This window comes from Haemaphysalis longicornis, unplaced genomic scaffold (genome assembly GCF_048455015.1).
Source record: "Haemaphysalis longicornis isolate Haplotype H1 unplaced genomic scaffold, Haemaphysalis longicornis Haplotype H1 scaffold_1, whole genome shotgun sequence".
Lineage (NCBI taxonomy): Eukaryota > Metazoa > Arthropoda > Arachnida > Ixodida > Ixodidae > Haemaphysalis > Haemaphysalis longicornis.
The window spans coordinates 107,635,620-107,659,945 of record NW_027526203.1 but is presented as its reverse complement, the minus strand read 5'-3'; positions in this window follow the sequence as shown (position 1 = coordinate 107,659,945).

Sequence of the window (24,326 nt, the reverse complement as noted above, 5' to 3'; positions counted from 1 at the left end):
ATGGCTGTCACAAACTCCACGTGCGGCGTCTAAAAATATTCAACAGATTTTTGATATTACAATACAGCGCCTAATGCTTCTTACACAGTCGTTCTATTAGGTCAGTTTTTCTTTCAAATCTCCCCTGGAAAACTCTGAAACTTCCTCTAACGAGACGTCGATTACTCAGCCCACTCGCCTGCTCGCCGGCAAGAAAAGAAGAGAAATACTCCCCCCCCCCCGCCCCCCCCGCTCAGCTGCTGTTGTCGAAGTTTCGAGGCCTTTCGCGGGGCGAGCCTAGCGTCACCAGTGCTAAGGGGCATTCGGATTATCGAGGCCACAACTGATGTCCACCCTCTACTCTCTTCCAACATGTTCAGTGAATGTATCACGTGAAAGCTGCTACAAATACAAGCCTTCAACTGTAAATAGGCCCAGCAGCTATAGGACTCCAAAAAACTCTATTTACTTAGGCACAAGTCGGTGAACGAATCACAAACCACTTGTATCACGATGCAGGGTTTAGAGGGGCCATTCAGACAAAACACAAGTTTAGTTCATTCGATAGATTGCCTCTTTGGACTCATAGTGACACCACTTATAAACGTAAACTTCGCTCATATTATAAGTTACATAATTAGGAAAAATCGAAATAGCCATGCGACCCACACCGCCGTGATCACGGAGCAAAAATCCGTCGTGATCACTGCGGCTTTTTCGGATTTTGATTTCTTTATTCCTTTATCACACAAAAATGACCAACACCTCATTCGGCGCTATAAAGCAACTTCAAGTAGCCCAATAGCCCTGGCAATAAGGACTGCATCTTTCATGTGGGTTCTTATGGAATTCCTCGTCCCATGTATTTCTCTTCTGCAATATATATATATATATATATATATATATATATATATATATATATATATATATATATATATATATATATATATACATATATATATATATATATATATATATATATATATATATATATATATATATATATATATATATATATATATATATTTATATATATATATAAATCTAGAGAAAGATAAACTCACAAAGCGCGCAGAAATAGTATAAGAGTCGGATACACAGCCAGAACAATAATAACCAAGGTTTGCTTACGTAGCGGCAACGGGACTTGCCTTCATCAGAGTACAGTTACATGATTTTGCTGTCGCAAACATTTGGAACACATTTCTTATATAGCTTTGCAGAACGCTGTGAGAAGGAGCGGAAAATGTTTCGGAAATGGAGAGTATGCATACACTCGGGCTATTCCTATGTTACAACAACAAACCAAAAAAAGAAAAAAAAGGGGGGGGGAGCGAGAGAGAGAAAGGGGTCGTGTTAACAAAGCAGCGTTCAAGGTTGCACCATGATGGGTCAACGTATGCCGCGTGGGCTGCAAGTTCAGACAATGCGGGAAACTGGACAACTGTGGTTTCAAAAGAAAGGGAAGAGTGTACAGTAAGGTATTCAGTGGCTGGGGCGACTGGTTGGGGCGGAAGCGAAGATGGGTGTGCCCCCCGCGGATGAAGAGAATAGATACGGGGCACAAAAAAGCATTTCACAGAAGCTGGCAACTGAACAGGAAATAGGTAGGGTCACAAAAGGTTAAACATGAGTAGATCACAAAGAGTTAAACATTCTTAAGTGGTGGTGGGAACGAGGCCTCCTTCCCCAAGACAAATGGCATTGTTGAGCCGCATTAGGCTAATAAAGCTGCTGTATTGGGAGAGTTTCTGCGAATTCTGATGGGAAAATCAAGGGTAGGATTAATTAGCATAGTTATAAAAATTATGAAGCCGCGAATTTTAATCGAGGGATAAGCGCGTTAGTTTTCCGTAACTTTCATTAATCCCAAGTGTGGCTGACCCAAACTTATAAATGAGATAAGATTTCCGAACCTCGCCGTCGTGGTGCGTTTTGAAGGCGGATTCTAAAATCGTTGCGTTAAGATGTTCAAATGCATGCCCGGGACTGTTCACATGTCTTGACAGGGGGCAAATAATGGCAGCTTTTTGCATGAGAGCGGTGATTATTGAACCATATTCGGAAGGGTGTTTCAGTTAGTTTGCCGATATATTGTTGCCTACAAACAGTGCACTCTAGAAGATATACGACATTAGCGGAGTCACAGTTAAAGTTACCTTTTATATTTACGTAGTAGTCTGAAGCCGTGCTGGTGGCGCGCTCTGTAGTGCTCATGTGTGGGCATACTTTACATCGGGGTTTATTGCAGGGCATGCAGCCAGTAGTTGCCGGTCGGTTGATACGAGAGTTAGTAAGAAAGTCACCTAAATTCTTATTACGCCGGTAGACAACGCGTGGTGGTTCGGGGAATATGCTTTTTAAGCGGTCACTTTGCATTAGGATATTATGATGTTTTTTTAGTACGGTTGACACTCTTGGAGCGGAGGATGAGTGGGTTAAAACTAATTTAGTTTGCGGGTTCCCGTTCGGGGCTTTTTTCTTACAGATTAGGTTACGGTCTAATTGGTTGGCTCGTACAATAGCGTCGTCGATAACTTTTTCCTGATACTTTTTATTCAGGAGGGCGGTATTGAGTTCTCGACTGTTTGAGTCAAAGTCTGCCTGGTTTGAGCAAATTTTCCTAAATCGGTGGGCTTGGCTGTATGGTATTGCTGTCTTGCAGTGTCTGACATGGCTAATTCGGAAGTGCAAATACTGCCGCGTGTCTGTCGGTTTTCTATACAGTTTAGTTTGAAGCCGACCTTGGAAGGTAGTAACGGTTACCGTTATATCTATTTAGGCCAAGTTGTGACCCCAGATACCAACCATCAGGCAGAGATAATTAGAAGCACCAGAATGGGGTGGGGTGCATATGGCAGACATTCTCAGATAATGAATATCAGCCTACCATTGTCGCTGAAGAAGAAAGTGTATCACAGCTGCATCTTACCGGTACTCACCTACGGGGCAGAAACTTGGAGGCTCACTAAGAGGGTTCAACTTAAATTGAGAACGACTCAGCGGGCAATGGAGCGGAAAATGATAGGTGTAACATTAAGGGACAAGAAGAGAGCGGAGTGGGTCAGGGAGTAAACTGGTGTTAAGGACCTATTAGTAGAAATTAAGAAGAAGAAATGGACGTGGGCAGGGCATGTAATGCGAAGGCAAGATAACCGCTGGTCATTAAGGGTAACAGAGTGGATCCCTAGAGAAGGCAAGCGCTGCAGGGGGCGGCAGAAAGTTAGATGGGCAGATGAGATCAAGAAGTTTGCAGGGATAAATTGGTCACAGTTGGCACAGGACCGAGGTAATTGGAGAATAATGTTAGAGGTCTTTGCCCTGCACTGGGCGTAGAACAGAGGCCCTCGCTATGCATGTAGCGAATCAGAATAGGAAATGAGGAGCTCGTTGAAATAAGACAGAAATAATAATTGGCCGTAAAGAAAACCTCGGAAAGCAAATGGTAGAATGTGGTAGGTCATTGAAGCAGATAAAGAATTTGGAAAGACCGAAAGAAGGTGGAGGGGAAAATGTCCGCCGGGTGGGATCTGAGCCCACGACCTCCAGACTACTGGTCTGGTGCGATGACCACTACGCTAACGGCGGGGCTATTTTCCCCGCCACTTTCTGGGGTATTTATGTTAAGGTACTCTTGTTTCCTGTGCTTGGGGGTGGTAGCCAGCGCCACTCGGTCTACTCGGGGTGTAGGAGACCTTCTCTTTAACCCCCGGGCCGTGACTTGAGTGCATACGACATGTCGAGAGTGGTTGACCAGCGTTGAACCCTCTGAAGCTCCCTGTGGCACCAAGGCTGCCAGAACAGAGGCCCGCGCTCTGCATGGAGCGAATCAGAATAGGAAATGAGGGGCTCGTTGAAATAAGACAGAAATAATAGTTGGCAGTCAAGAAAACTTCGGAAAGCAAAAGGGGGGAATGTGGTAGGTCATTGAAACAGATAAAAAATTTGGAAAGACAGAAAGAAAGTGTAGGAAAAAATGCCCGCCGGGTGGGATCCGAACCCACGAACTCCAGAATACCGGTCCGGTGCGATGACCACGTCTTTCCTTCACTTTCTTTCTGTCTTTCCAAATTCTTGACCTGTTTCAATTACCTACCACATTCTCCCCTTTGCTTTACGAGGTTTTCTTGACTGCCAACCATTATATATATATATATATATATATATATATATATATATATATATATATATATATATATATATATATATCTATATATATATATATATATATATATATATATACAGTGTAGCCCGCTTATAACGAAGGAATCTGAAATTTCTTCGCTATAACCGCTTTTTCGCTATATCTGGACTATTATAAGACCGCTATAATTTGGACGGGAAATCAAGATCACTTCGTTATAACCGCTATATCGCTGTAAGTGGGTTCGTTATAAATGGGCTACACTGTATATGTAGAAAAAGAGGTAGAGGAATAAAGAGAAGAAGAAGAAACTGCTCGGAACGGTGGCCTCCTGCCTCTCTGCTTCTCTTCGCCCGCCCCTTTCTTAACATTTGGTGCCGAAAACCCCGTGCGGCAACGATTGACTTCAACGCACGACCTCAAGGGCCCGTCTTTCATCTGCTCCGCCCCTTCGCGCTGCGAGTGGGGGAGGAATGGTTTAACGAAGTGGTCCTGGAACGTCACGGCTGGGGGGACGATTAGGTGCAGCCTACCGCGTAATGGAGCGACTGAAGAACAAGATTTCTCCGCGAAGAGCCAAGAATACGAGGCTTATAAAGGAAGCTCGCTCGTTGCTCGACGCTGGATGTCAAGACATCGCCAAGCTCACGGGCTTGCAAGATCGACTCATGGCCAACCACGCCGAGCTCTTGAAGATCAGCGAGGAGCTCGAGGCCTTCCTTACGGCGGAGGAACAAGACATCGAGTATCAAGCGGCCGAGGAATACAATGATAGGACCCTCGACACGTTGGCGGAAATTCGATGCAAGATCGACTTTCTTGAACTAGCCGCTCAGAACGCCCCACATTCGCCGGCTGTTAACGAAATGGTCCCGTTCAGACAGGAAAGTGCGGCCACGACCTCGGGACCTCGGCTTCCGCCGCTGGACGTACCGGTCTTTCGAGGTGAGCTTCAGCTTCGGACGGGTTTCTGGGAGCAGTTCGAGCAAACCATCCACAATAACAACGCTCTGACGCCCACGTCGAAGTTTTATTATCTGCGCCGTTACGTGATGGGGGAGGCGGCTGCAGCAATCGCAGGCTTACCGACCACAGACGCCTGTTATGCGGATGCTATAGAAATCCTCAAGCAGCGATACGGGAACAAGCGAAGGATTCAGCAGCATCATCTTTCCGCACTGAGGAATCTGTCGCCTGTAAAATCGTCTGCTGACATACGGGGGCTCAGGCAGCTCTACGATGCGGTGCAGCTGCATAGCCGCTGCTTGAACTCTCTGAAGGTGCCCACCTGCAGCTTCTCTGCCATGCTCGTAGATATATTGCAGCACGCGCTCCCACACGATATTGTGCTGAATTTTACTAAAGAGAAGCGGCATCGAGAGCTGACCTCCTCCCCAGGGTACGGCCCTCCTCCAGCCAATTCATCGGGAGAGCTGAACCCTTCCCCAGCAGACGAGGCACTCCCAGCCCGCTCATTGGCAGTGACAGCTGAAGCGGACGATGAACTGAAAGAGCTGCTCACCTTTGTGAGGATGGAGCTAGAGAGCCGCGAGCAGTGCTGCGAGTTGCCCCAGCGACAAGTTGCTGGCAACCGACCAGAGAAGCAGCGAAGTTGCCCCTTCACGGCGTCGGCATTACACGTCACTGCCCGCAAAGACCGAAAGGAGGAGTGCTTCTTTTGCCATTCCCAGAAGCACAGCACGCGTTCATGCACCGCCGACCTCTCGCTGGCTACTAAGAAAGAGCATCTCGGAAGGGACAGAAGATGTTTTAGGTGCACGACCAAGGGTCACCAAGCGAGAAACTGCAGGGCCAGATTGAGTTGCGCGTCGTGCCACGGGAGGCATGCAACCACCATGTGCGACCCTTCGTTCAAAGGCAGTAATGCAACCGAGGGTGCACCGGGAACAACGGTCTGCGTATCGGCCCCGGTTCAAGCGTCTGGAGAGAGCAGCAACGAACAGTCGAACGATCGTTCTAAAGACAATGGGGTGTACCTTCAGACGTTCCGAGCATGGTTGAGCCACGACGGGAGGAGCCGACTCGTTCGAGGTATACTCGACGGCGGAAGCCAGAGGTCGTTCATCACCGAAGACCTCGCAACCAAGCTGCGTTTGAAGTTTGTGAACGAGACGACGGTCGCATTCAACACGTTCGGCAATGCTTCTACTCCGTGTGCGCAGAAGCGAAAAGTCGTTCAAGTTCCCCTTCGGAGCCAACACGCAACAGATATCCACTCCATCGAAGCGATAGTGGTACCTGTCATCTGCCAAGATGTATCAGCACCATCAGCTGATATCTCTTTCGTAGAAGATCTGCGAAGGCAGGGCAAGGTCTTTGCTGACCAGCAGATGTTCATAGGAGTAGATTCAGAGCCCGGCCTCGGTCTGCTCATTGGATCCGACTACCTTTGGCGTTTGCTAACGGGAGAAGTTATTCGGAGCCCGGATATCGAAGGCCTGGCGGCGATAAACACTATTTTTGGGTGGACGCTTCAAGGTCCGTCTCGGCAGAAGGCATTCCTAGATGGGGGAACTCACCTCATGGTCTGCGTTCTGAGGGTGAGCAGCGTCACGGAGGACGAATCCGCGTCAGAGCTCTTGCAGGCTTTCTGGCAACTGGAATCAATGGGCATAGCGGACTCGAGCGAACAATCTACTGATTGCCTGGTACAGTTTAAACAAACAATTCAGAAGAACAACGGAAGGTACACTGTTGCACTCCCCTGGAAAGAAGGCTGGAAGAATTCCTTGACGGACAATCGTGACATCGCACTGAGCCGGCTGCAGAGATTAGTAAAGCGACTTTCTCACCAAGAAGGGCTGCTACAGAGGTACGACACGGTGATCAGGCAGTACTTGTTGCTCAACCATGCTGAAGTTGTACCCAAAGTAGTTCCTGACGATCGGGTGGTTTACTACATGCCGCATCGCGAGGTCGTGCGCGAGGAGTCACTGACAACCAAGCTGCGAGTTGTTTTTGACGCGTCCTCGCATTCACAAGGTGTACCATCCCTCAATGACTGTCTCGACAAAGGAACGAACCTCAACCCAGAGTTACTTCAGGTTCTGCTGCGGTTCAGGTGGTATCCCATAGCTATAAACTTGGACATAGAAAAGGCATTCCTTCAAATCGAAGTGCAAGAAACGGATCGGGACGCTTTCAGATTTCTCTGGTTTGAGAACATCCCCACCAGTTCCACGGAAAAGATGGTCGAATGGAGAATGACGAGAGTGCCATTCGGCTCAACCTCAAGTCCCTTTCTGCTCATGGCCACTATCCACCATCATCTGGATAAGGTGAGCGAGGACGACCATGACTTCGCCAGAAAACTGAAGAAGTCGTTTTACGTGGATGACTTATTCATAGGAGCGGACGCATACAACGAAGGATTGGACGTTTACGAGAGATCGAAATCTATAATGAGTAAAGCTGCTATGAATCTTCGTAAATGGAAAACTAATAACAAGCAGCTTCAGAAGGTTTTTGACCAGAAAGAGGAAAACGTTGACGGAGCATCAACTTCTGGGACCGTGCTGGGAATGCTTTGTAATACAGAGCATGATTGTTTTGACTTATCGCCCAAAGCAGTAACCCAGTACTTGGCTTCGGTCCCATCTAGCTCGAAGCGTTCTTTGCTGAAGACGGCGGCCAGGATCTTCGATCCACTTGGAGTTCTCGCGCCATTTACTGTCACAGCTAAGATCCTGTTTCAACCATTGAGGATGAGGCAGGTGTCATGGGATGCTGAGCTACCCACCGATGTAGCTATGTTGTGGAAAGCCTGGTGCGCCGATTTACTCCAGCTGGTTTCGAGTAGGATCCCACGGTGCGTGAGACATGGGCTTGACACAGTAGTGAAAGCTGCTGACATTCATGTTTTCGTAGACGCCAGCTTGAAAGCATATAGAGCGTGCGCATACCTCAAGGCTCAGACACCAATGATCATGTTGTCACTTCCTTGATTATGGCCAAATCTCGAGTGGCGCCGATGAAAGCCTTGACTCTTCCGAAACTGGAACTGATGGGCGCAGTGGTAGGAACGAGAATGGTGAAATACCTGCGAACATCGTGGGATACGTTGTTGCTGAGCGTTGTCATGTGGACGGATTCTACAACCGTACTCAACTGGATCCGAGGGCATCTGAACAAACAAAACCAGTTTGTCCGGAACCGAATACATGAAATTACAACTGTAACCAAACCAGAGGACTGGATATATTGCCCAGGTGAAGATAACCCTGCAGATTTGTTGACGAGAGGTGTGTCGGCGACGACTCTACGTGAGAGTCGAATATGGTGGAGAGGCCCAGAATGGCTGCCGAAACCGCGTTCTGACTGGCCTACTGACCCAAGCAGATTGAAAGACGCTTGCGGGGAGCAGATGGTGCCCCCACAGCCGGGTGATAAGGTCTCTCAGTTTGCAGGGGTGCTTCTTCAGACACAGGGAAATTCAGAGCCCATTTTATGCCTCGAGAGATTTAGCAGTCTGCAAAAGCTGCTGCGTATCACAGCACAGGTCTTCAGGTTCATGGAACGTTGTCGACGTACGCAAAGGTCGTTTCCTGCGTCGATCACCGCCGAGGAGAAGGACAGGGCCGAGATTTTCTGGATACGGCATACCCAAAATGAAGTTTTCGACCGAGAGATCGGGCAACTTCGATGTGGCCATTGTGTCGACAAACAATCTGTCCTGCATAACCTCCACCCATTTTTCGACAACAACCGAGTTCTTCGTCTAAGTGGTCGTCTTCAGGGAATGAAAGCTGCCTACGAGGAAAAGCATCCGGTCGTACTACCCAAGCGGCATGCCTTCACAAGGTTAATGATTGTTGAAGCCCACTGTCGTGTATTTCATGGTGGCGTAGCGAGCACTATGGCCCAGTTACGTCAACGTTTTTGGGTTATTCATGCTCGGCAGGAGGCGAAGAAGGTGATTCGTGCTTGCTTCCTCTGTAAACGATTCAGCAGCAGACCTGTTAACGTACAACATGCTCCGCTGCCTGAGGACAGACTACTGGCTTCCAAACCATTCGAGGTAACTGGACTCGACTTCGCCGGTCCACTTTACGTGAAAAACACCCCGGGCGCAACTACTTCAAAGACTTATGTATTGCTGTTCACGTGCTCTACCACAAGAGCTGTGCACCTGGAGTTAACAACCGGACTCTCTTCGGACGCTTTCCTTCTCGCTTTTCGTCGGTTCCTGGCGCGCCGAGGGGTACCGTGCACTTTGTACTCCGACAACGCGCTCGCATTCAGAAGAGCTTCAAGAGATATCAAAGAGGCACGGAGGATAATGGGCACCTCTCCATTATCCTCATTTCTCGCCACCAACCGGATTAAGTGGAAATTCATAGTCCCAGCAGCGCCGTGGTGGGGAGGTTGGTGGGAGAGGCTGATTCGCTCCGTAAAGTCAGCCTTGCGGAAGGTGCTTGGAAAGACGAGCCTGAGCGCAGAGGAGCTGACCATGCTTCTTACAGAAGTAGAAGCTGTCATCAATTCAAGGCCTCTTACTTATACGTACACCAGTGCGGAGGAGCCCTCTTCTATATGCCCTGCGCACTTTCTCATTGGAACTCCCATGCTGAGCATACCTGGCCCAGGCAATGAGGACGACTCCTACATCAACCAGGTGACACGTGAAACCACAATTAGCAAGCTTCGGTACCGGCAGAAGCTTTTGGACCACTTGTGGAATCGCTGGAGAAGAGAGTATATCCTGGAGCTGAGGTCCTTTCATCATCATCCAAGTGCGTCCAACCGAAGTTTACAAGTTGGGGACGTGGTCTTGGTGGAGGCAACTGGCACCCCCAGGAGCCTTTGGTTGCTGGGCCGTGTCACAGAAGTTTTTCCTGGACAAGACGGGCTCACTCGGGCCTGTAGCTTGAAGACGCAGGATGGGAAGATAATTAAGAGACCGGTGCAGACACTTCATTTCCTAGAAATGGGACCTCCATCTTCTGGTGGGGGGAGAATGTAGAAAAAGAGGTAGAGGAATAAAGAGAAGAAGAAGAAACTGCTCGGAACGGTGGCCTCCTGCCTCTCTGCTTCTCTTCGCCCGCCCCTTTCTTAACAGTATATATATATATATATATATATATATATATATATATATATATATATATATATATATATATATATATATCTATATATATATATATATATATATATATATATATATATATATATATATCCTCCATATATATATCCTCCATAGCTGTAGCGCAGCATTTCAACCAACCAGGCCACAATTTTGATGACCTTAAGGTATATATACTTCAGTCAAATTTTAAGTCCCCTAGGGACAGGAAATACCGAGAATCCTACTTAATTCACAAATTCAACTCCATGGAACCTGCTGGAATTAATGCGTCTAAGGGCAACTTGGAATCCTTGCGATATTCACCGGGAGTACAGCATTAGGCATTTTCGTGCATATTCCTCATCCAAAGACTATGACCGTTCACTCTGCTCTGTACCTGGTCACCTAATTTCTTTTTCCTTTTTTTTTTTATTCCTTAGTGTCTAGCCTAATACTCGCCCTCATGCCTCCAAACTTTGCTTTTGGAATTCAATTTTATTTATTTAATTTCTCCTTTTTTTTTTACTCCGCGTGGTCTTGTGCCCCGTACGTCACTCTGACTTTATCTTTTCGTTTTTGAGTTTCAGGACAGGCCTGTACCAGGAATGTTGCCGTGGGTGACACGTGCCATTTCAGCTGCCGGGCCATTGCTTTTTCTTTTGTGTGTGGGTTTATGTGGTTTCCCTCCCTGTTTTTTCTCCTTTTTTATTTTTTTCTTGACCTAGTTAGTTTTCCCCCGTCTCTATCTTTTCTTTTGACCTGAGGCTTGCAGATAGTTTCTGATAAGGACCCCACCCTCACCGCCTGGTGTGCTTCCGGCGGTTCTGAGATCCTTTTCCTATACCCCGCGGCGTGTCAATAAGCACCCTCTCATCCTTTCTGTCCGAAAATTCCACGAATATCAACCACCAGCTGACTTCCGTGTGACCTACTTCGCGGCTTAAACTAGACAACCTTCTTGGCCCCTCAATCTCTCCCCCGACACACTCCGAAGCCAATCAGCTTGCTCAATTTCCCTTCCATCTTTCCCTCTCCTTTCACCTGGGGTCCTACCCCTATATAAACCCTGCCTGCCAGGCGAGAGATTGCCCTGAGGAAAGCAAGTTCTCTTTGCTGAAACGTAGGCCACAATCGTGCTTTTACCTTGTTCGAAGTTTTTCTTCTCTTATATATATATATATATATATATATATATATATATATATATATATATATATATATAAATATATATATATATATATATATATATATATATATATATATATATATATATATATATATATATATATATATATATATATATATATATATATATATATATATATATATATATATATATATATATATATATATTGTCACGAAGACAAGGACGATGCAGTGGTGTTGAATGAGAAACACGTTTATTGGAGCGAACTTGTGCTCCCCTAACAACTCAAAAGAATACAGAGGCGGCGAAGCAGCGGTCAACAAAGTGACTTGCACAGGCGAGTGTCGTCGAATCGAATGCCCCGGCGTCCGCACTGCAGGCTTTTTATCTTTTGGCGCGCGTGGTTCTCGAAACGTCGATTCGCATCGAGAACATAGTAGATCCAAGAAGATTATTCTGGGCTGTTCACGTTAGATCGGAATGCTCTCCCTATCACAACAGATAACACATGCGGCACAGAAAGAAAGAATGGAACACGCGCTTCCCTTGGCGCAGAGATAACACAGACCGGCGCAGCCGGGCGGTAAAAGCAAAACACAAATAAACAAACCCAATGTATGGTTCGCGGCATTACCCCCCCCCTCTAAGAGTGCATCGACCCGATGCTAACATAAGCGACAGTCCGAACAAATGAAAATAAAAGTTCGTCATCGTCCGTAGAAAGGTTTTAAGCGAACCACGTGGACGACTTCAGGCCGCGTGCGTCGTCGTGATGTGCCGGAGTCACCATCGGGGATCACTTCGTAGGTAAGTTGGCCAACACGTCGTAGAATCTGGTAGGGTCCGAAATACCGTCGCAGGAGCTTCTCACTGAGTCCGCGTCGTCGGATGGGAGTCCAAACCCACACACGATCCCCTGGTTGGTACTCGGCGTCTCGGCGTCGAAGGTTGTAGCGGCCCGCATCCACCAGCTGCTGGTCCGTTATACGAACTCGAGCGAGCTGGCGGGCCTCCTCCGCACGTTGAAGATATCCGTGGACGTCGGCGTTGAGGTCGTCGTCTTCTACGTGCGGAAACATGGCGTCGAGCATCGTAGTCGGCCTTCTACCGTAGACAAGCTCGAACGGCGTCAGCTGTGTCGTCTCCTGGATAGCCGTGTTGTACGCAAACGTGACATACGGGAGCACTTCGTCCCAAGTCTTATGTTCAACGTCAACGTACATTGACAGCATATCTGCGATTGTCTTGTTCAGACGTTCTGTTAGTCCGTTCGTTTGGGGGTGGTACGCCGTCGTTCTTCGGTGATCCGTGTTGCTGTAGCGTAATACTCCTTGCATCAGCTCCGCAGTAAATGCCGTTCCGCGGTCTGTGATTAGGACTTCCGGGGCTCCATGTCGCAGCACAACTTGGCTTATAAAGAACTTCGCCACTTCTTGTGCAGTCCCCCTCGGAAGAGCGGCGGTCTCTGCGTAGCGCGTCATGTAGTCTGTCGCTACGACAATCCACTTGTTCTGTGATCGTGACGTAGGGAACGGGCCTAAAAGGTCCATTCCAATCTGTTGAAATGGTCTCGATGGGACGGCGATCGGTTGCAGAAGTCCGGCGGGTCTTGTCGGCGGCGTTTTTCGTCGCTGGCAGTCACGGCAGCTCCGGACGTAGTGGGTGACGTCAGAGGTAAGGCCGGGCCAGTAGTACCTCGCCTTGATTTTTCCAATAGTGCGGGCTGTGCCCAGATGTCCGGAAGACGGGTCGTCGTGGCACGCTTCCAAAATTTCGTCACGAAGGTCCGCGGGGATGACGAGAAGGTAATTCGCTCTTGTTCCGGGGCTGAAATTCTTCTTCACAAGGACGGAGTTTCTCAGGCTGAATGCTGGTAAACTGCGTTTGAAGGTCCTAGGAACGGCAACGTTGCATCCCTCGAGGTACTCGATTATGACGCGTAAGTCGGGGTCGGCACGCTGCTGGGCGGCTAGGTCGCTCTCCGTCACGATCCCGAAGAACGCGCTGTCTTCATCAGAGTCTTGTGGTGGTGGGTCGACGGGGGCGCGGGACAGGCAGTCGGCGTCGGAGTGTTTCCTGCCGGATTTATAAACGACTGTAACGTCGAACTCCTGCAGGCGCAAGCTCCACCGCCCAAGACGGCCAGAGGGGTCCTTCAAATTGGCGAGCCAACACAGCGCATGGTGGTCTGTTACAACCTTGAATGGCCTTCCATACACGTATGGGCGAAATTTTGAAATCGCCCATATAATAGCCAGGCACTCTTTCTCAGAGGCAGAATAGTTTTTCTCCTCCTTCGACAGACCACGGCTAGCATAGGCGATTACCCTTTCGCAGCCGCTTTGCTTTTGGACAAGGACGGCACCCAAGCCTATATCACTGGCGTCCGTATGCATTTCCGTTTCGGCATTTCCGTCGAAATGAGCGAGCACGGGCGGGCTTTGCAGGCGTTTTTGCAGCTCGCCGAATGCTTTTTCTTGGTCGTTTTCCCAGCTGAAAGGGGTGCTATCTTTCGTCAAGCGCGTGAGTGGCTCTGCAATGCGTGCGAAGTTTGCGACGAAGCGCCGGTAGTATGCGCACAGCCCGAGAAATCTCCGCACGCCCTTCTTGTCTTTTGGCCTTGGGAAGTTCGCAATGGCTGAAGTTTTTGCCGGGTCAGGTAGGACTCCCGCGGCGTTGACGACGTGGCCCAAGAACTTGAGTTCCCCGTATGCGAAACGGCACTTTTCAGGCTTCAGCGTCAACCCCGACGTACGAATGGCCTCGAGTACAGACTCCAACCTTGCAAGGTGTTCGTCGAAAGTCCGGGCGAATACCACTACGTCGTCGAGGTATACGAGGCAGGTGTGCCACTTAAGGCCAGCTAGCACAGTGTCCATGACTCTTTGAAACGTCGCTGGTGCTGTGCACAGCCCAAACGGCATCACCTTGAACTCGTATAGGCCGTCTGGGGTTATAAATGCAGTCTTCTCTCGGTCTCTCTCGTCCACTTCAATTTGCCAGTGGCCGGTCTTCAGGTCCATCGATGAGAAGTACTTCGCGTGGCAGAGGTGGTCGAGGGCGTCGTCGATTCGGGGGAGGGGGTACACGTCCTTTTTCGTGATTTTGTTCAGTCGCCGGTAGTCAACGCAAAACCTTAATGTGCCGTCTTTTTTCTTTACGAGTACGACGGGCGCAGCCCAGGGGCTTTTCGATGGCTGTATAATGTCATCGCTCAGCATGTCGTCGACTTGAGTCCGGATGGCTTCCCGTTCGTGTGAAGAGACGCGGTACGGTGACTGTCGGGTAGGTCGGGCTCCATCTTCGGTTATTATTCGGTGCTTCGCTAGAGGGGTCTGACGTAGTTTTGCGCTCGACGAAAAACATTCGCTATAGCGACGCAGCAAAGCCAATAATTTTTTCCGTTGTTCTTGCGGTAGCGCCGGATTCACGTCGAATGGCTGCGGGAGCTTGAATGTTTCTACGGGTGTGCGTTCAAAGTCGGCGACTGCGATCACATCACTTGCTTCTTGCGTTTCTTCGAGGAACGCAATTGCAGCTCCCTTGTTTAAATGCTGGTACTCTTCGGTGAAATTAGTGACCAAAACGTGAGATTGGCGTTGCTTAAAGTGCGCAATGCCTCTTGCGACGGAGACACCGCGGTCGAGAAGCAACCTTCGATCACTCTCTACGATAGCGTCGATGTCAGAAGCAGCATCCTCACAGTAGACGGCGATCATCACGCTTGCGCGGGGTGGCAGGGTGATGTGATCGTCGGCGATCCTGACAGCAGCACGGTGATCGGGGTTCGGCTGCGGCGTCGTGGAGTGATTGGAGGAAAATGTTATCGACTTGGTCTGCAGATCAATTATTGCGCCGTTGTCCGTCAAAAAGTCCATTCCGAGAATCACGTCGCGGGAGCAGTTAGGCAGAACGACGAACGCCGCAGGGTACGTTGTGCCGTCTATGGTGACGCGCGATGTGCACGTTCCACGTGGCGTCACGAGGTGGCCTCCTGCTGTGCGTATGTGCGGACCGTCCCATCTGGTCATAACTTTCTTCAGTTCAGACGCAAATGGTCCGCTCATTACCGAATAGTCAGCTCCCGTGTCTACGAGGGCGACTACGTCAAAGCCGTCGATGGACACCTTGACGTCAGATGCAGTCGTCCTCGAGTTGCGGGTTCGTCGGGGCGTCGTATCTCTGCTTGTACGTGTTGATGCTTGGGCACTGTGCATCGTCGTTGTCGTCGTCTTCTCAACGGACGTCTTGGTCAGGTCGGGTACGCGTCGCGCCGTGTAGCTGTCGTCGTGTTCAGGAGTCTCGTTAGGGCTAGGTCGGGTCGTCGGGATGAGGGCATGTCGTGAATGATGGTCTTCAGCGAGTCGCTGCGTCGTTGGAGGGTTTTCATTTTTCCGCCGTTGTGCAACTTTACCTCCCTAAGTTGCTGCTTTTAGTTTCCCCCGCGTGGGCTGGGGGACCTTCCACGTGAGAAGTCAGCAGTGCTGCGGCGGTTTGGTGACTGAGACGGGTAGGGCGACGGTGAACGGTTGAAGCGGGCTGGTCCTCGGTTGGTGTTGGAGAGGTATTCTTCGATCTCAGCAGGGCGCTGGCCGTATCGGGGGCGTGGGGCGTCGACGGAGAACCCTCGCAAACCGAGCCTCTTGTAGGGACAGCGACGGTAGATGTGGTCGGCCTCTCCGCAGTGGTAGCACAGCGGGCGATTATCGGGCGTTCGCCACACGTCGGTCTTCCTTGGCGTCTGGTATTGGTCTACAGGGCGTCGGGCGGGCGGCGTTGGACGGCGGTATGGCTCAGCCTCTTGACGACGGGTTGGAGCAGGGCGGGGTTGACGAACAGCCGAGGAGTAGGTCATGGCTTGTGGTTCGCGGGGTGCTTCCGACGGCGTAGAAGTTCCCAGTGCGTTTTGGACTTCTTCTCGGATTACGTCGGTCAGGGAAGCCACTTGAGGTTGCGGCGTCGTTGGAAAAAACTTCCGAAGCTCCTCCCTGACCACTGCTCGGATGGTCTCTCGCAATGTATCGGAGCTTCCATTTGCAGCACCGATGGTCTCCGAGAACAGCGCGTTGACAGGGCGGTCGTACTGCCTCGTTCGAATTTCTAGCGTCTTCTCCATCGCGGCCGCCTCAGACGCGAATTCGGCCACTGTCTTCGGAGGGTTACGGACTAGACAAGCAAAAAGCTCTTGCTTCACTCCTCGCATTAGAAACCTGAGCTTCTTTTCCTCGGTCATTTCAGGGTCCGCACGACGAAAAAGTCGCTTCATCTCTTCAACGAAAATCACGACTCCTTCGTTGGGGTGCTGCGTTCGAGTTTCAAGCAAAAGCGCAGCTCGCTCTTTTCTCACCACGGTAGTGAAGGTCTTAAGGAACTCCCTCTTGAATTGAGTCCAGTCGGTCAAAGAGCTCTCATGGTTCTCGAACCAAGTTCGAGCAGCATCTTCTAAGTAAAAGAAGACATGCCGGAAAGTTTCTTCGTCGTCCCACCTGTTGAAGATGCGGACGCGCTCCAACTTCTCCAACCATTCTTCTGGGTCTTCTGCGGGGGCTCCTCGGAACGATGGCGGTTCTCGGGGCTGCTGCAGGATGATTGGCGACGTTGTTTCTTGCACCATGGTGTTGGTTGCAGCGTTCCTTCTGGCTTGGCGGCCCTTCTGGCAGAAGACCGAACTCGGGCGGTAAATCTTGCAGGCGGGGGCTGGCTCTTGTTGGACTGGCTTGGCGGCTTTTCGAGGTTGTAGTGGACATGAAGGGTGCGTACCCAGCACCTCCACCAGATGTCACGAAGACAAGGACGATGCAGTGGTGTTGAATGAGAAACACGTTTATTGGAGCGAACTTGTGCTCCCCTAACAACTCAAAAGAATACAGAGGCGGCGAAGCAGCGGTCAACAAAGTGACTTGCACAGGCGAGTGTCGTCGAATCGAATGCCCCGGCGTCCGCACTGCAGGCTTTTTATCTTTTGGCGCGCGTGGTTCTCGAAACGTCGATTCGCATCGAGAACATAGTAGATCCAAGAAGATTATTCTGGGCTGTTCACGTTAGATCGGAATGCTCTCCCTATCACAACAGATAACACATGCGGCACAGAAAGAAAGAATGGAACACGCGCTTCCCTTGGCGCAGAGATAACACAGACCGGCGCAGCCGGGCGGTAAAAGCAAAACACAAATAAACAAACCCAATGTATGGTTCGCGGCAATATATATATATATATATATATATATATATATATATATATATATATATATATATATATATATATATATATATATATATACAGTAAGACATGCCGGCAGTCTACAACGCCAAAGAAGGCATAGGGGAATGGTTGGACAATGTTTTACCGTTAGTGACGTTACATTGTTTTTTTTAATTAATTACGTGAGAAAGAAAGAAAGAAAAACACGCGCCCAGAGTGGGGACCGAACCCACGCCTTTCGGTTCGGTCCCCACTCTGGGCGCGTGTTTTTCTTTCTTTCTTTCTCACGTAATTAATTAAAAATCACGAAAATCACGACTCCTTCGTTGGGGTGCTGCGTTCGAGTTTCAAGCAAAAGCGCAGCTCGCTCTTTTCTCACCACGGTAGTGAAGGTCTTAAGGAACTCCCTCTTGAATTGAGTCCAGTCGGTCAAAGAGCTCTCATGGTTCTCGAACCAAGTTCGAGCAGCATCTTCTAAGTAAAAGAAGACATGCCGGAAAGTTTCTTCGTCGTCCCACCTGTTGAAGATGCGGACGCGCTCCAACTTCTCCAACCATTCTTCTGGGTCTTCTGCGGGGGCTCCTCGGAACGATGGCGGTTCTCGGGGCTGCTGCAGGATGATTGGCGACGTTGTTTCTTGCACCATGGTGTTGGTTGCAGCGTTCCTTCTGGCTTGGCGGCCCTTCTGGCAGAAGACCGAACTCGGGCGGTAAATCTTGCAGGCGGGGGCTGGCTCTTGTTGGACTGGCTTGGCGGCTTTTCGAGGTTGTAGTGGACATGAAGGGTGCGTACCCAGCACCTCCACCAGATGTCACGAAGACAAGGACGATGCAGTGGTGTTGAATGAGAAACACGTTTATTGGAGCGAACTTGTGCTCCCCTAACAACTCAAAAGAATACAGAGGCGGCGAAGCAGCGGTCAACAAAGTGACTTGCACAGGCGAGTGTCGTCGAATCGAATGCCCCGGCGTCCGCACTGCAGGCTTTTTATCTTTTGGCGCGCGTGGTTCTCGAAACGTCGATTCGCATCGAGAACATAGTAGATCCAAGAAGATTATTCTGGGCTGTTCACGTTAGATCGGAATGCTCTCCCTATCACAACAGATAACACATGCGGCACAGAAAGAAAGAATGGAACACGCGCTTCCCTTGGCGCAGAGATAACACAGACCGGCGCAGCCGGGCGGTAAAAGCAAAACACAAATAAACAAACCCAATGTATGGTTCGCGGCAATATATATATATATATATATATATATATATATATATATATATATATATATACAGTAAGACATGCCGGCAGTCTACAACGCCAAAGAAGGCATAGGGGAATGGTTGGACAATGTTTTACCGTTAGTGACGTTACATTGTTTTTTTTAATTAATTACGTGAGAAAGAAAGAAAGAAAAACACGCGCCCAGAGTGGGGACCGAACCCACGCCTTTCGGTTCGGTCCCCACTCTGGGCGCGTGTTTTTCTTTCTTTCTTTCTCACGTAATTAATTAAAAAAAACAATGTAACGTCACTAACGGTAAAACATTGTCCAACCATTCCCCTATGCCTTCTTTGGCATTCTAGACTGCCGGCATTTCTTACTGTATTTCCTAACGAGCCCCTCATTTCAGAGCCCTATATATATATATATATATATATATATATATATATATATATATATATATATTGTCACGAAGACAAGGACGATGCAGTTGTCTTGAATGAGAAACACGTTTATTGGAGCGAACTTGTGCTCCCCTAACAACTCAAGAGAATACAGAGGCGGCGAAGCAGCGGTCAATAAAGTGACTTGCACAAGCGAGTGTCGTCGAATCGAATGCCCCGGCGTCCGCACTGCAGGCTTTTTATCTTTTGGCGCGCGTGGTTCTCGAAACGTCGATTCGCATCGAGAACATAGTAGATCCAAGAAGATTATTCTGGGCTGTTCACGTTAGATCGGAATGCTCTCCCTATCACAACAGATAACACATGCGGCACAGAAAGAAAGAATGGAACACGCGCTTCCCTTGGCGCCGAGATAACACAGACCGGCGCAGCCGGGCGGTAAAAGCAAAACACAAATAAACAAACCCAATGTATGGTTCGCGGCATTACCCCCCCTCTAAGAGTGCATCGACCCGATGCTAACATAAGCGACAGTCCGAACAAATGAAAATAAAAGTTCGTCATCGTCCGTAGAAAGGTTTTAAGCGAACCACGTGGACGACTTCAGGCCGCGTGCGTTGTCGTGATGTGCCGGAGTCACCATCGAGGATCACTTCGTAGGTAAGTTGGCCAACACGTCGTAGAATCTGGTAGGGTCCGAAATACCGTCGCAGGAGCTTCGCACTGAGTCCGCGTCGTCGGATGGGAGTCCAAACCCACACACGATCCCCTGGTTGGTACTCGGCGTCTGTAGTAGCGGCTGTAGCGGCCCGCATCCACCAGCTGCTGGTCCGTTATACGAACTCGAGCGAGCTGGCGGGCCTCCTCCGCCCGTTGAAGATATCCGTGGACGTCGGCGTTGAGGCCGTCGTCTTCTACGTGCGGAAGCATGGCGTCGAGCATCGTAGTCGGCCTTCTACCGTAGACAAGCTCGAACGGCGTCAGCTGCGTCGTCTCCTGGATAGCCGTGTTGTACGCAAACGTGACATACGGGAGCACTTCGTCCCAAGTCTTATGTTCAACGTCAACGTACATTGACAGCATACCTGCGATTGTCTTGTTCAGACGTTCTGTTAGTCCGTTCGTTTGGGGGTGGTACGCCGTCGTTCTTCGGTGATCCGTGTTGCTGTAGCGTAATACTCCTTGCATCAGCTCCGCAGTAAATGCCGTTCCGCGGTCTGTGATTAGGACTTCCGGGGCTCCATGTCGCAGCACAACTTGGCTTATAAAGAACTTCGCCACTTCTTGTGCAGTCCCCCTCGGAAGAGCGGCGGTCTCTGCGTAGCGCGTCATGTAGTCTGTCGCTACGACAATCCACTTGTTCTGTGATCGTGACGTAGGGAACGGGCCTAAAAGGTCCATTCCAATCTGTTGAAATGGTCTCGATGGGACGGCGATCGGTTGCAGAAGTCCGGCGGGTCTTGTCGGCGGCGTTTTTCGTCGCTGGCAGTCACGGCAGCTCCGGACGTAGTGGGTGACGTCAGAGGTAAAGCCGGGCCAGTAGTACCTCGCCTTGATTTTTCCAATAGTGCGGGCTGTGCCCAGATGTCCGGAAGACGGGTCGTCGTGGCACGCTTCCAAAATTTCGTCACGAAGGTCCGCGGGGATGACGAGAAGGTAATTCGCTCTTGTTCCGGGGCTGAAATTCTTCTTCACAAGGACGGAGTTTCTCAGGCTGAATCCTGGTAAGCTGCGTTTGAAGGTCCTAGGAACGGTAACGTTGCATCCCTCGAGGTACTCGATTATGATGCGTAAGTCGGGGTCGGCACGCTGCTGGGCGGCTAGGTCGCTCTCCGTCACGATCCCGAAGAACGCGCTGTCTTCATCAGAGTCTTGTGGTGGTGGGTCGACGGGGGCGCGGGACAGGCAGTCGGCGTCGGAGTGTTTCCTGCCGGATTTATAAACGACTGTAACGTCGAACTCCTGCAGGCGCAAGCTCCACCGCCCAAGACGGCCAGAGGGGTCCTTCAAATTGGCGAGCCAACACAGCGCATGGTGGTCTGTTACAACCTTGAATGACCCTCCATACACGTATGGGCGAAATTTTGAAATCGCCCATATAATAGCCAGGCACTCTTTCTCAGAGGCAGAATAGTTTTTCTCCTCCTTCGACAGACCACGGCTGGCATAGGCGATTACCCTTTCGCAGCCGCTTTGCTTTTGGACAAGGACGGCACCCAAGCCTATATCACTGGCGTCCGTGTGCATTTCCGTTTCGGCATTTTCGTCGAAATGAGCGAGCACGGGCGGGCTTTGCAGGCGTTTTTGCAGCTCGCCGAATGCTTTTTCTTGGTCGTTTTCCCAGCTGAAAGGGGTGCTATCTTTCGTCAAGCGCGTGAGTGGCTCTGCAATGCGTGCGAAGTTTGCGACGAAGCGCCGGTAGTATGCGCACAGCCCGAGAAATCTTCGCACGCCCTTCTTGTCTTTCGGTCTTGGGAAGTTCGCAATGGCTGAAGTTTTTGCCGGGTCAGGTAGGACTCCCGCGGCGTTGACGACGTGGCCCAAGAACTTGAGTTCCCCGTATGCGAAACGGCACTTTTCAGGCTTCAGCGTCAACCCCGACGTACGAATGGCCTCGAGTACAGACTCCAACCTTGCAAGGTGTTCGTCGAAAGTCCGGGCGAATACCACTACGTCGTCGAGGTATACGAGGCAGGTGTGCCACTTAAGGCCAGCTAGCACAGTGTCCATGACTCTTTGGAACGTCGCTGGTGCTGTGCACAGCCCAAACGGCATCACCTTGAACTCGTATAGGCCGTCTGGGGTTATAAATGCCGTCTTCTCTCGGTCTCTTTCGTCCACTTCAATTTGCCAGTAGCCGGTCTTCAGGTCCATCGATGAGAAGTACTTCGCGTGGCAGAGGTGGTCGAGGGCGTCGTCCATTCGGGGGAGGGGGTACACGTCCCTTTTCGTGATTTTGTTCAGTCGCCGGTAGTCAACGCAAAACCTTAATGTGCCGTCTTTTTTCTTTACGAGTACGACGGGCGCAGCCCAGGGGCTTTTCGATGGCTGTATAATATCGTCGCTGAGCATGTCGTCGACTTGAGTCCGGATGGCTTCCCGTTCGTGTGAAGAGACGCGTTACGGTGACTGTCGGGTAGGTCGGGCCCCATCTTCGGTTATTATTCGGTGCTTCGCTAGAGGGGTCTGACGTAGTTTTCCGCTCGACGAAAAACATTCGCTATAGCGACGCAGCAAAGCCAATAATTTTTTCCGTTGTTCTAGCGGTAGCGCCGGATTCACGTCGAATGGCTGCGGGAGCTTGAAGGTTTCTACGGGTGTGCGTTCAAAGTCGGCGACCGCGATCACATCACTTGCTTCTTGCGTTTCTTCGAGGAACGCAATTGCGGCTCCCTTGTTTAAATGCTGGTACTCTTCGGTGAAATTAGTGACCAAAATGTGAGATTGGCGTTGCTTAAAGTGCGCAATGCCTCTTGTGACGGAGACACCGCGGTCGAGAAGCAACCTTCGATCACTCTCTACGATAGCGTCGATGTCAGACGCAGCATCCTCACAGTAGACGGCGATCATCAAGCTTGCGCGGGGTGGCAGGGTGATGTGATCGTCGGCGATCCTGACAGCAGCACGGTGATCGCTGTTCGGCTGCGGCGTCGTGGAGTGATCGGAGGAAAATGTTATCGACTTGGTCTGCAGATCAATTATTGCGCCGTTGTCCGTCAAAAAGTCCATTCCGAGAATCACGTCACGGGAGCAGTTAGGCAGAACGACGAACGTCGCAGGGTACGTTGTGCCGTCTATGGTGACGCGCGATGTGCACGTTCCACTTGGCGTCACGAGGTGGCCTCCTGCTGTGCGTATGTGCGGACCGTCCCATGTGGTCATAACTTTCTTCGGTTTAGACGCAAATGGTCCGCTCATTACCGAATAGTCAGCTCCCGTGTCTACGAGGGCGACTACGTCAAAGCCGTCGATGGACACCTTGACGTCAGATGCAGTGTTCCTCGAGTTCCGGGTTCGTCGGGGCGTCGTATCTCTGCTTGTACGTGTTGATGTTCGGGCACTGTGCATCGTCGTTGTCGTCGTCTTCTCAACGGATGTCTCGGTCAGGTCGGGTACGCGTCGCGCCGTGTAGCTGTCGTCGTGTTCGGAAGTCTCGTCAGGGTTAGGTCGGGTCGTCGGGATGAGGGCGTGTCGTGCATCACTGTCTTCAGCGCGTCCTTGCGTCGTTGGAGGGTTTCCAGTTTTTCGCCGTAGAGCAACTTCACCTCCAGAAGTTGCCGCCTTTAGTTTCCCCCGCGTGGGCTGGGGGACCTTCCACGTGCGAAGTCAGCACTGCTACGGCGGTCCGGCGACTTGTACGGGTAGGGCGACGGCGAACGGTTGAAACGGGCTGGTCCGCGGCTGGTGTTCGACAGGTATTCTTCAATCTCAGATGGGTGCTGGCCGGGTCGGGGGCGTGGTGCGTCGACGGAGAAACCACGTAGTCCGAGTCTCTTGTATGGGCAGCGACGGTAGATGTGGTCGGCCTCTCCGCAGTGGTAGCACAGAGGACGATTATCGGGGGTTCGCCATACGTCAGTCTTCCTCGGCGTCTGGGTTTGTGCTACCGGGGGTCGGGCGGGCGACAGTGGGCGGCGGTAGGGCGGGGCCTCTTGACGACGTGCCTCTTGACGACGTGTTGGAGCAGGGCGGGGTCGGTGAACAGCCGCGGAGTACGTCATAGCTTGGGGCTCGCAGTGTACTTCGGATGCCACAGAAGTTCCCAAAGCGTTTTGAACTTCTTCCCGGATCACGTCAGTTAGGCAAGCGACTTGGGGTTGCGGCGTCGTCGGGAAAAGTTTCCGCAGCTCCTCTCTCACTACTGCGCGGATGGTCTCGCGTAGGCTATCAGCAGGAATCCGCATGTTGTCGATGTAGTTCGCACTGGCCGCGCCAACAAAGTTCCGGTCATACTGCTTAGCACGCATTTCGAGAGCCTTCTCAATCGTGCTGGCTTCGGTCACAAATTCAGCGATGGTTTTGGGCGGGTTGCGGACAAGTCCAGCAAACAGCTCCTCCTTCACACCGCGCATCAAGAAGCGTAACTTCTTTTCTTCCGTCATTTCGGGGTCCGCGCGGCGAAATAGTTGCTTCATCTCCTCAACGAAGA